We start from the raw sequence: 12,620 nt of genomic DNA on the forward strand, positions 1-12,620 counted from the left end.
ATAGTCACTTCGGATCGGTTGCTAGTAGGAATGATGGAGCGTTGAATAAATTCCAACCATCCTCTAGCCACGGATTTAAGGTCATGCCTTCTCAATTGAACTTGCTTGCCTTTGGAGTCTCTTTTCCACTGAGCTCCTTCCACACATATGTCCATGAGGACTTAGTCCAATCTTTGATCAAAGTTGACCCTTCTAGTGTAGGGGCGTACATCTCTTTGCATCATTAGCAAGTTGAATGCCAACCTTACATTTTCCGGACTGAAATCTAAGTATTTCTCCCGAACCATTGTAAGCCAATTCTTTGGGTTCGGGTTCACACTTGCGGGACTTGTAGCCTTTTGAGGATGAAAGGGACCTCAGGGATCACCTTTTTCTTGGCCACAACTTCATAGAAGTGGTCTTGATGGACCTTTGAGATGAATCTCTCCATCTCCCATGACTGGAAGGTGGAAGCTTTTACCTTCCCTTTCCTCTTTCTAGAAGTTTCTCCGGCCTTAGGTGCCATAAATGGTTATGGAAAAACAAAAAGCAACACTTTTACCACACCAAACTTAGAAGGTTTGCTCATCCTCGAGCAAAAGAAGAAAGAAGGGAGTAGATGAAGAAGAAATGGAGGAGATGGAGAGGTGTGAGTGGTTCGGCCAAGGGGTAGAGAAGTGTTTATTAGGAAGAGTGGCGGATGTGATTGGTGAAGCGGTGATGGGGAAGAGAAATGGAGGTGATTGGTGAGGGGTATTTGGAGAAGGGTGTTATGGGAAGGTGTGAAGAAGAGAGAGAGAGTTGAGGTAGGTGGGATTCTATGGGGTCCACAGATCCTGAGGTGTCAAGGATTTCTCATCCCTGCACCATTTTGGCATGTAAACGCCCTTTTGAGTGCCAATCCTGGCGTTAAACGCCAGGTTGCTGCCCATTTTTGGCGTTAAACGCCAGCTTTTCTTCCCTTTCCGGCGTTAAGCACCAACTTTTCTTCCCTTTTTGGCGTTAAACGCCAGTCTGGTGCCCTTTTCTGGCGTTAAACGCCTAGAATGGTGCCAGACTGGGTGTTTAATGCCCATGCTGCTACCCTTACTGGCGTTTAAATGCCAGTAAGCTCATCCTCCAGGGTGTGTTGTTTTCAATGCTATTTTTGATTTTAGCTTTTTTTTTTTTTTACTCCACATGATCATCATCCTAAAGAAAACATAGAATAACAATAAAAATTTAACATAGATAAGTAAAAATTGGGTTGCCTCCCAACAAGCCCTTCTTTAATGTCAATAGCTTGACAGTGGGCTCTCATGGAGCCTCACAGATACTCAGAGCATGATGATGGCCTCCCAACACCAAACTTAGAGTTTGAATGTGGGAGCTCTGTTTGACTCTACTTTGAGAGAAGCTTGTCATGCTTCTTCTTTATATGTACAGAAGGAAATTCTTTAGCTTTAAACACAAGGCAGTTCTCATTCACTTGAAGGACCAACTCTCCTCTGTCAACATCAATCATAGCTTTTGCTGTGGCTAGGAAGGGTCTGCCAAGGATAATAGATTCATCCTTATTCTTCCCAGTGTCCAGGATTATAAAGTCAGCAGGGATGTAAAGGCCTTCAACCTTTACCAAGACATCCTCTACAAGTCCATAAGCCTGTTTCCTTGAATTATCTGCCATCTCTAGTGAGATTCTTGCAGCTTGCACCTCAAGGATCCCTAGTTTCTCCATTAGAGAGAGGGGCATGAGGTTTATACTTGACCCTAGGTCACACAGAGCCTTCTCGAAGGTCATGGTGTCTATGGTACAGGGTATTAAGAATTTTCCAGGATCCGGTTTCTTCTGAGGTAATGTCTGCCTAATCAAGTCATTCAGTTCATTGGTGAGCAAGGGGGGTTCATCCTCCCGAGTCTCATTACCAAATAACTTGGTATTTAGCTTCATGATTGCTCCCAGGTACTTAGCAACTTGCTCTTCAGTAATATCTTCATCCTCTTCAGAGGAAGAATACTCATCAGAGCTCATGAATGGCAAAAATAGGTTCAATGAAATCTCTATGGTCTCTGTATGAGCCTCAAATTCCCTTGGTTCCTCAAAGGGGAACTTATTTTCATTCAGAGAACATCCTATGAGGTTTTTCTCACTGGGAATCACATCCTCCTTACTCTCTCCAGGTTCGGCCATGTTAGTCATGGTTATGGCCTTGCACTCTCTCTTGGGATTTTCTTCTGTATTGCTTGGGAGAGTGCTAGGAGGAGTTTCAGTAATTCTCTTACTCAACTGACCCACTTGTGCCTCCAAATTTCTAATGGAGGATCTTGATTCATTCATGAAACTTAGTGTGGTCTTAGATAGATTAGAGACTATGGTAGCTTGGCCAAAATAACTCTGCTCAGAGTTCTCTGTTTGTTGCTGAGAAGATGATGGAAAAAGTTTGCTATTGCTAAACCTATTTCTTCCACCATTATTGTTGTTGGAGCCTTGTTGATGCTTCTTTTGGTCCTTCCATGAGAGATTTGGATGATTTCTCCATGAAGGATTATAGATGTTTCCATAGGGTTCTCCCATGTAATTCACCTCTTCCATTGCAGGGTTCTCAGGATCATAAGCTTCTTCTTCAGAAGATGCTTTTTTATTACTGCTGGATGCAGCTTGCATTCCAGTCAAACTCTGAGAAATTATATTGACTTGCTGAGTCAATATTTTATTCTAAGCCAATATGGCATTCAGAGTATCAATCTCAAGAACTCCTTTCGTCTGAGTTGTCCCATTGTTCACATGATTTCTTTCAGAAGTGTACATGAACTGGTTATTTTCAACCATTTCAATGAGTTCCTAGGCTTCTTCAGGCGTCTTCTTCAGATGAAGAGATCCACCAGCAGAGTTGTCCAATGACATCTTGGACAGTTCAGACAGACCATCATAGAATATGCATATGATGCTCCATTCTGAAAGCATGCCAGAAGGACACCTTTTGATCAATTGTTTGTATCTTTTCCAAGCTTCATAGAGGGATTTGCCTTCCTTTTGTCTGAAGATCTAGACTTCCACTCTAAGCTTACTCAATTTTTGAGGTGGAAAAAACTTTGCCAAGAAGGCATTGACCAGCTTTTCCCAAGAGTTTAGGCTTTCTTTAGGTTGTGAGTCCAACCATGTCCTAGCTCTGTCTCTTACAGCAAAGGGGAAAAGCATAAGTCTGTAGACCTCAGAGTCAACCCCATGGGTCTTAACAGTGTCACAGATTTACAAGAATTCAGCTAAAAACTAATGAGAATCTTCCAATGGAAGTCCATGATACTTGCAATTCTGCTGCATTAGAGAAACTAATTGAGGCTTAAGCTCAAAGTTGTTTGCTCCAATTGTAGGAATTGTGATGCTCCTTCCACAGAAGTCAGAAGAGGGTGCAATGAAGTCATCAAGCATCTTCCCTGCATTATTGGCATTGTTGTTATTTTCGGCTGCCATGTCTTCTTCTTTTTCGAAAATTTCTGTTAGGTCCTCTCCAGAGAGTTGTGCTTTAGTTTCTCTTAGCTTCCTCTTCAAGGTCCTTTCAAGTTCAGGATCAGCTTCAACAAGAATGCCTTTGTCCTTATTCATACTCATATGAAAGAGAAGAGAACAAGAAAGTATGGAATTCTCTATGTCACAGTATAGAGATTCCTTGAGGTGTCTGAGGAAAATAAGAATAGAAGGATGAGGTAGATAGAGAAGAATTCGAATATATAAAGAAGGAGAGAGTCCGAATCGCTAATAGAGGAGAAGTGTTAGTGATTAAATAGAAAGAGATGAGAGGGGAAAATTTTCGAAAATTTTTAAATTAAATAAAAATTTAAAATAATTAAAAAGAATTTTGAAAAAGTGGTTGAAGGTTTTCGAAAATTTAAAATGAGAAAGTAGTTATGAAAAAAATAAGAAATAATAAATTTTGAAAAGATAAGAAATTAGAAAGAGATTTTGAAATTGGAATTTTAAAAAGTTGTGATTTGAAAAAAAATATGATTTAAAAAAAATATGATTGAAAAACAATTTGAAAAGATTTGATTTTTAAAATTGATGACTTGACTTACAAGGGATTTTAAAAGACATGATTCTAAAATTCAAATATTGAATCTTTCTTAACAAGAAAGTAATAAACTCTAAATTTTTGAATCAAGATTTTTGAAAATAGTGAGAGAAGAATGAAAAAGATTTGATTTTTTGAAAAAAATATGATTGAAAAGATTTGATTTTGAAAGATATGATTTAAAAAAAAATAAGAATTAGAACATGAAAAACAGAAAAAGATTTGAATTAAAAACTAACATTCCTCCCTTGTGCCATCCTGGCGTTAAACACCTAGAATGGTATCCATTCTGGCGTTTAACACCCAAAATACTACCCTTTTGAGCATTTAACGTCCAGCCAGGTACCCTGGCTGGCGTTTAAACGCCAGAATTCCTTCCTCACTAGGCGTTTTGAACGCCCAACTTTTTCTGTAATTCCTCTGCTGCATGTTCTGAATCTTCAATTTTCTGTATTATTGACTTGAAAATATATATTTTTGAATTTTTTTTTGAATTTTTAATGATGAGAGAGAAAAACAACAAAATAAAATTAAACATGAAAAACTAAGATCAAAACAAATAATGCATGCAAGAATACTTTAAATGTCAAGATGAACACCAAGAACATTTTTTTTAAGATTTTTAAGAAAACAAAGACATGCAAGACACCAAACTTAAAAATTTTTATACTAGAGACACTAACAAATTGAGAATGCATATGAAAAACAACAAAACATACAAAACAAGAGAATTTAAAGATCAGAGCAAGGAAAAATCATCAAGACAACTTGAAGATCAATGAAGAACATCATGCATATGTTTTCAAAAATTAAAGAAAAGTTAAAACATGCAATTGACACCAAACTTAAAATTTGACACTAGACTCAAACAAGAAACATAAAATATTTTTGGTTTTATGGTTTTATAAAAACAAATTTTGTATTTTTCAAAAATTATTTTGGAAAAAGAAAATAAAGGATTTCAAAATTCTTAATGAGAATTCCAGGAATCATACAATGTTAGTCTAAAGCTCCGGTCCAGGAATTAGACATGGCTTACTAGCCAGCCAAGCTTTAAGTGAAAGCTTCGGTCCAAAACACTAGACATGGCCAATGGCCAGCCAAGCTTTAGCAGATCATTACATTCGACAGCAAGATTGATAGAAATCAACAAGCTCTTGTGATGATAAGTTGAAGCCTCGGTCCAAAAGATTAGACATGGCTTAACATCCAGCCAGACTTTACATATCATTTGAAACTCTAGAATTCATTCTTCAAAATTCTGAATAACAGAATAATATTTTTTTTTTGAAAAAATTTTTTTTTTCGAAAGTAAACATAAAAAGCTTAAACATAAAATAAAATTACCCAATCTAAGCAACAAGATGAACCGTCAGTTGTCCAAACTCGAACAATCCCCGGCAACGGCGCCAAAAACATGGTGCACAAAATTACAATCACACTTTTGCAATTCCACACAACTAACCAGCAAGTGCACTGGGTCGTCCAAGTAATACCTTACGTGAGTAAGGGTCGATCCCACGGAGATTGTCGGCTTGAAGCAAGCTATGGTCATCCTTGTAAATCTCAGTCAGGCGAATTCAAATGGTTTTGAGGTTTTGATAATTAAAATATAATTAAAACAGAAAATAACATAGAAATACTTATGTAATTCATTGGTGGGATTTCAGATAAGCGTATAGAGATGCTTTATTGCTTCTGAACCTCTGCTTTCCTACTACCTTCTTCCAACCATGCGTTACCTCCTTCCATGGCAAGTTGTATGATCCTCTCGGATGAAAACAAATCTATCTGCGCTGTCACCGCAGGGCTAATTATCTGTCGGTCCCTGCTAGCATCAGAATAGGACCATTGTCCTTTTGCGCACTGTCACTTGCCCCCCACATTCGCAGGTTTGAAGCTCGTCACAGTCATTCCTTCCCAGATCCTACTCGGAATACCACATACAATGTTTAGACTTTCCGGATCCCAGGAATGCTGCCAATGGTTCTAGCCTATATCACGAAGACTTTGATCTCACAGAATGGAAGGATCTATTGTCAGGAGAGGCAACCATGCGTCGTGGACCAGGAGACTAAGAGATACACACTCAAGCTATTGCAGATAGAACGGAAGTGTTTGTCAGGCACATATTCATAAGTGAGAATAATTATGAGTGTCACGGATCATCACATTCATCAGGTTGAAGTGCGAGTGAATATCTTAGAATAAGAAGTAGGCATGAAGTGAATAGAAGAACAATAGTATTTGTATTAATTCATGAAGAACAGCAGAGCTCCACACCTTAATCTATGGGGTGTAGAAACTCCACCGTTGAAAATACATAAGAACAAGGTCCAGGCATGACCGAATGGTTAGCCCCCTAAACGTGATCAAGAGATCAAAAGTGATACAAAGATAGTCTCAAAAATGATCTGAAGATGAAAATACAATAGTAAAAGGTCCTCTTTATAATAAACTAGTAACCTAGGGTTTACAGAAATAAGTAAATGATGCAGAAATCCACTTCCGGGACCCACTTGGTGTGTTCTTAGGCTGAGTATTGAAGCTTTTTCGTGCATAGGTTGTTCCTGGAGTTAAACGCCAGTTCTAGTGCCAGTTTGGGCGTTTAACTCCAATTCTGGTGCCAGTTTGGGCGTTTTACGCCAGAAATTTTAGGCTGACTTTGAACGCCGGTTTGGGCCATCAAATCTCGGCTAAAGTATGGACTATTATATATTGCTGGAAAGCCCATGATGTTTGTTTTCCATCGCAATTGAGAACGCGCCAATTGGGCCTCTGTAGCTCCAGAAAATCTACTTTGAGTGCAGGGAGGTCAGAATCCAACAGCATCTGCAGTCCTTTTTCAGCCTCTGAATCAGATTTTTGCTCAGGTCCCTCAATTTCAGCCAGAAAATACCTGAAATCACAGAAAAACACACAAACTCCTAGTAAAGTCCAGAAATGTGATTTTTATTCAAAAACTAATAATTATATACTAAAAACTAACTAAATCATACTAAAAACTACCTAAAAACAATGCTAAAAAGCGTATAAATTATCCGCTCATCACCCTCCATCCTTTATTTGAATTATCTCTCCACCCTTGGTTGGAATTGTCTCTCCATCCTTGGTTGGAGTTGTCTTGCCAACCTTGATTGTAGTTCCCACCTTGGTTATAATTACCGCCTTGTTGATAGTACCCTTGATTCGGACGGTTGTAGTAAGTATTGGTAGCCGCCAAGGTGTTGTCTTATTGTTAGAGTTGTGGGCATTCATCAGTGTAAGAATAGCATGCGCATATTCCACACACTCTCTGAGAGACTAACTGTTGACACTATTGTTGTGGAGGAGGATGAGGTTGTTGTTGATTAAGCTGGAGCTGTGATGAGCGGATAATTTATACGCTTTTTGGCATTGTTTTTAGTATGTTTTTAGTAGGATCTAGTCACTTTTAGGGATGTTTTCATTAGTTTTTATGTTAAATTCACATTTCTGGACTTTACTATGAGTTTGTGTATTTTTCTGTGATTTCAGGTATTTTCTGGCTGAAATTGAGGGACTTGAGCAGAAATCAGATTCAGAGGTTGAAAAAGGACTGCTGATGCTGTTGGATTCTGACCTCCCTGCACTCAAAGTGAATTTTCAGGAGCTACAGAACTCGAAATGGTGCGCTTCCAAATGCGTTGGAAAGTAGACATCCAGGGCTTTCCAGCAATATATAATAGTCCATACTTTGGCCAAGAATTGACGACGTAAACTGGCGTTCAACGCCAGCCTTCTGCCCAAATCTGGCGTCCAGCGCCAGAAAAGGATCCAAAACCAGAGTTGAACGCCCAAACTGGCACAGAAACTGGCGTTCAACTCCACAAATGGCCTCTGCACGTGCTACACTTAAGCTCAGCCCAAACACACACCAAGTGGGCCCAGGAAGTGGATTTATGCATCAATTACTTACTCATGTAAACCCTAGTAGCTAGTTTATTATAAATAGGACCCTTTACTAGTCTTTTTGACAATCTTTGGATCTTTGGATTACCTTATGATCCTTTGATCACGTTTTAGGGGGCTGGCCATCTCGGCCATGCCTGGACCTTTCACTTATGTATTTTCAACGGTAGAGTTTCTACACTCCATAGATTAAGGTGTGGAGCTCTGCTGTTCCTCAAAGATTAATGCAAAGTACTACTGTTTTCTATTCAATTCTTCTTATTTCGCTTCTAAGATATCCATTCGCACCCAAGAACGTGATGAAGGTGATAATTATGTGTGATGCTCATCATCCTTCTCCCTTATGAACGCGTGCCTGACAAACACTTCTGTTCTACATGAATTAAGCTAGAATGAGTATCTCTTAGATCTCCTAACCAGAATCTTCGTGGCGTAAGCTAGAATGATGGCGGCATTCAAGAGAATCCGGAAAGTCTAAACCTTGTCTGTGGTATTCCGAGTAGGATTCAATGATTGAATGACTGTGACGAGCTTCAAACTCGCGATTGTTGGGCGTTAGTGACAGACGCAAAAGGAGGGTGAATCCTATTCCAGCATGATCGAGAACCGACAGATGAATAGCCGTGCCGTGACAGGGTGCGTGAGCATATTATTCACTGAGAGGAGGGGATGTAGCCACTGACAATGGTGATGCCCTTGCATAAAGCCAGCCATGGAAAGGAGTAAGACTGATTGGATGAAGATAGCAGGAAAGCAGAGGTTCAGAGGAACGAAAAGCATCTCCATTCGCTTATCTGAAATTCCTACCAATGATTTACATAAGTATCTCTATCCCTATTTTATTATATAATATTCGAAAACTCCATTATCACTTTATATCTGCCTGACTGAGATTTGCAAGGTGACCATAGCTTGCTTCATACCAACAATCTCCGTGGGATTCGACCCTTACTCACGTAAGGTATTACTTGGACGACCCAGTGCACTTGCTGGTTAGTTGTATCGAAGTTGTGACAAATCATGAATTAAGATCAAAGCACCAAGCTTTGGAGCCATTACCAGGATTTGTTCGAGCCTGGACATCACAATTTCGTGCACCAAGTTTTTGGCGCCGTTGCCGGGGATTGTTTGAGTTTGGACAACTGACGGTTCATCTTGTTGCTCAGATTGGGTAACTTTCTTTTCGTTTTCTTTTCAAAAATCTTTCAAAAATATTTTCAAAAAAAATTTTTCTCTTTTGTTTTCGAAAAGAATAAAAATGTTTTCAAAAATTTATTCAAAATTTTTAAGAATGAATTCTAGTGTTTCATGAAGCATGTGAAGCCTGGCTGGCTGTAAAGCCATGTCTAAATTCATTTGGACTGAGGCTTGCAATTTGTTATCAAGAGCAAATTAGTTGTTGCTCATCCACCTGCTGCTGATCCATGATCACCTGCTGAAGCTTGGCTGGCCATTGGCCATGTCTAGTGTTTTGGACCGGAGCTTTCATTGAAAGCTTGGCTGGCTAGTGAGCCATGTCTAATTCCTGGACTGAAGCTTTAGACTAAGAATGCAAGATTCCTGGAATTCATGTTAAAAATTTTGGAATCCTTATTTTTCTTTTTCATATAATTTTAAAAAAAATCCAAAAAAATTTAGAAAATCATAAAAAATCAAAAATATTTTGTGTTTCTTATTTGAGTCTTGAGTCATATCATAGGTTTGGTGTCACTTGCATATGCATCTTGCATTTTTTTCGAAAATATCATGCATTTATAGCGTTCTTCATGATCTTCAAGTTGTTCTTGGTAAGTCTTCTTGTTTGATCTTGATGATTTTTTGTTTTGTGTCTTTTATTGTTTTTCATATGCATTCTTGAATTCTTAGTGTCTAAGCATTAAAGAATTCTAAGTTTGGTGTCTTGCATGTTTTCTTTGCATTAAAATTTTTTCAAAAATATGTTCTTGATGTTCATCATGACATTCATAGTGTTCTTGGTGTTCATCTTGACATTCATAGCATTCTTGCATACATTCATGTTTTGATCTAAAAATTTCATGCATTGCATAATTTTCATGTTTTCATAAAAATTCAAAAAATCAAAAAAATATCTTTCCCTTTTTCTCTCATCAAATTCGAAAATTGAGTTGACTTTTTCAAAAATTTTTAAAAATCAAAGTTGTTTCTTATGAGTCAAATCAAATTTTTAATTTGAAAATCTTATCTTTTTCAAAATCTTTTTCAAAAATCAAATATTTTTCAAATTTCTTAGTTATTTTCGAAAATTCCAAAAATCTTTTTCAAAAATCTTTTTCTTATTTTTATATAAAATTTTCGAAAATAACTAATCAATTAATGTTTTGATTCAAAAATTTCAAGTTTGTTACTTACTTGTTAAGAAAGATTCAAACTTTGAGTTCTAGAATCATATCTTGTGATTTCTTATGAATCAAGTCATTAATTGAGATTTTAAAAATTCAAATCTTTTTCAAAAACTAACTTCTATCATATCTTTTCAAAAATATCTTCTTATCTTATCTTTTTCAAAAAGATCTTTTCAAAATATCTTTTCTAACTTCCTAACTTCTTATCTTTTCAAAAATTGTTTCAACTAACTAACTAACTTTTTCTTTGTTTCTTAACTTTTTCAAAACTACCTAACTAACTCTCTCTCTCTCTCTAATTTTTGAAAATATCTCCCCTCTTTTTCAAAAATTTCTTTTTTATTAACTAATTATTTTTATTTTTAAATTTTAAAAATTTTTCGAAAATTTCTAACATTTTTCAAAAACCATTTTTCAAAAATCACTAACTCTTTTTCAAAATAATTTTCGAAAATTATACCTCCCCCATCCTATTCTATTTATTCATTCATATCCTAACATCTCATCTCACATCTCTTCCATCCGTACAGTTGTGCTTCTTCCTTTACATCACATTCTTTGTCTCCCCCTCTTTTCTTCCACTCACAAAGGGATCCCTATACTGTGGTATAAAGGATCTCTATTATTATTATTATTTTTCTGTGCCTTCTTCTTTGTCATATGAGCAGGAGCAAGGATAAGAACATTCTTGTGGAAGCAGATCCAGAACCTGAAAGGACTCTGAAGAGAAAATTAAGAGAAGCTAAAATACAACAATCCAGAGATAACCTTTCAGAATTTTTCGAACAGGAAGAGAAGATGGCAGCCGAAAATAATAATAATGTAAGGAAGATGCTTGGTGACTTTACTGCACCTAATTCCAATCTACATGGAAGAAGCATCTCCATTCCTGCCATTGGAGCAAACAACTTTGAGCTGAAACCTCAATTAGTTTCTCTGATGCAGCAGAACTGCAAGTTTCATGGACTTCCATCTGAAGATCCTTTTCAGTTGAATTCTTGCAGATATGTGATACTGTTAAGACTAATGGAGTAGATCCTGAAGTCTACAGGCTCATGCTTTTCCCTTTTGCTGTAAGAGACAGAGCTAGATTATGGTTGGATTCTCAACCCAAAGACAGCCTGAACTCTTGGGATAAGCTGGTCACGGCTTTCTTAGCCAAGTACTTTCCTCCTCAAAAGCTGAGCAAGCTTAGAGCTGATGTTCAAACCTTCAGACAGAAAGAAGGTGAATCCCTCTATGAAGCTTGGGAAAGATACAAACAGTTGACCAAAAAGTGTCCTTCTGACATGCTTTCAGAATGGACCATCCTGGATATATTCTATGATGGTTTATCTGAGCTATCAAAGATGTCATTGGATACCTCTGCAGGTGGATCCATTCACCTAAAGAAAACGCCTGCAGAAGCTCAAGAACTCATTGACATGGTTGCTAATAACCAGTTCATGTACACTTCTGAAAGGAATCCTGTGAGTAATGGGACGCCTATGAAGAAGGGAGTTCTTGAAGTTGATACTCTGAATGCCATATTGGCTCAGAATAAAATATTGACTCAGAAAGTCAATATGATCTCTCAGAGTCTGCATGGAATGCAAGCTGCATCCAACAGTACTCAAGAGGCTTCTCCTGAAGAAGAAGCTTATGATCCTAAGCACCCTGCAATAGCAGAGGTAAATTACTTAGGTGAACCTTATGGAAACACCTATAACTCAACATGGAGAAATCATCCAAATTTCTCATGGAAGGATCAAAAGCCCCAACAAGGCTTTAATAATGGTGGAAGAAACAGGTTTAGCAATAGCAAGCCTTTTCCATCATCAACTCAGCAACAGACAGAGAACTCTGAACAAAATGCTTCTAATTTAGCAAATTTAGTCTCTGATCTATCTAAGGCCACTGTAAGTTTCATAAATGAAACAAGGTCTTCCATTAAAAATCTGGAAGCACAAGTGGGCCAGCTGAGTAAAAGGATCACTGAAATCCCTCCTAGTACTCTCCCAAGCAATACAGAAGAGAACCCAAAAGGAGAGTGCAAGGCCATTGACATAAGCGCCATGGCCGAACCTCTGAGGAGAGGAGAGGACGTGAATCCCAAGGAGGAGGACCTCCTGGGACGTCCAGTGACCAATAAGGAGCTTCCCTCTGAGGAACCAAAGGACTCTAAGGCTCATCTAGAGACCATAGAGATTCCATTGAACCTCCTTATGCCCTTCATGAGCTCTGATGAGTATTCCTCTTCTGAAGAGAATGAGGATGTCACTGAAGAGCAAACTGCCAAGTTTCTTGGTGCAATCATGAA

The 12,620-nt window shown here is 37.9% G+C and overlaps 1 non-coding gene across 1 annotated transcript; it reads right to left on the bottom strand.

Moving 5' to 3' along the window:
• Positions 1 to 11,508: 11,508 nt before the first annotated feature.
• LOC112724658 (small nucleolar RNA R71) lies at positions 11,509 to 11,616 on the bottom strand. Its single transcript, XR_003163812.1, has one exon. It is a non-coding gene; the product is annotated as a small nucleolar RNA R71 (small nucleolar RNA).
• Positions 11,617 to 12,620: the final 1,004 nt, after the last annotated feature.

Source organism: Arachis hypogaea, chromosome 11 (assembly GCF_003086295.3).
Source record: "Arachis hypogaea cultivar Tifrunner chromosome 11, arahy.Tifrunner.gnm2.J5K5, whole genome shotgun sequence".
Lineage (NCBI taxonomy): Eukaryota > Viridiplantae > Streptophyta > Magnoliopsida > Fabales > Fabaceae > Arachis > Arachis hypogaea.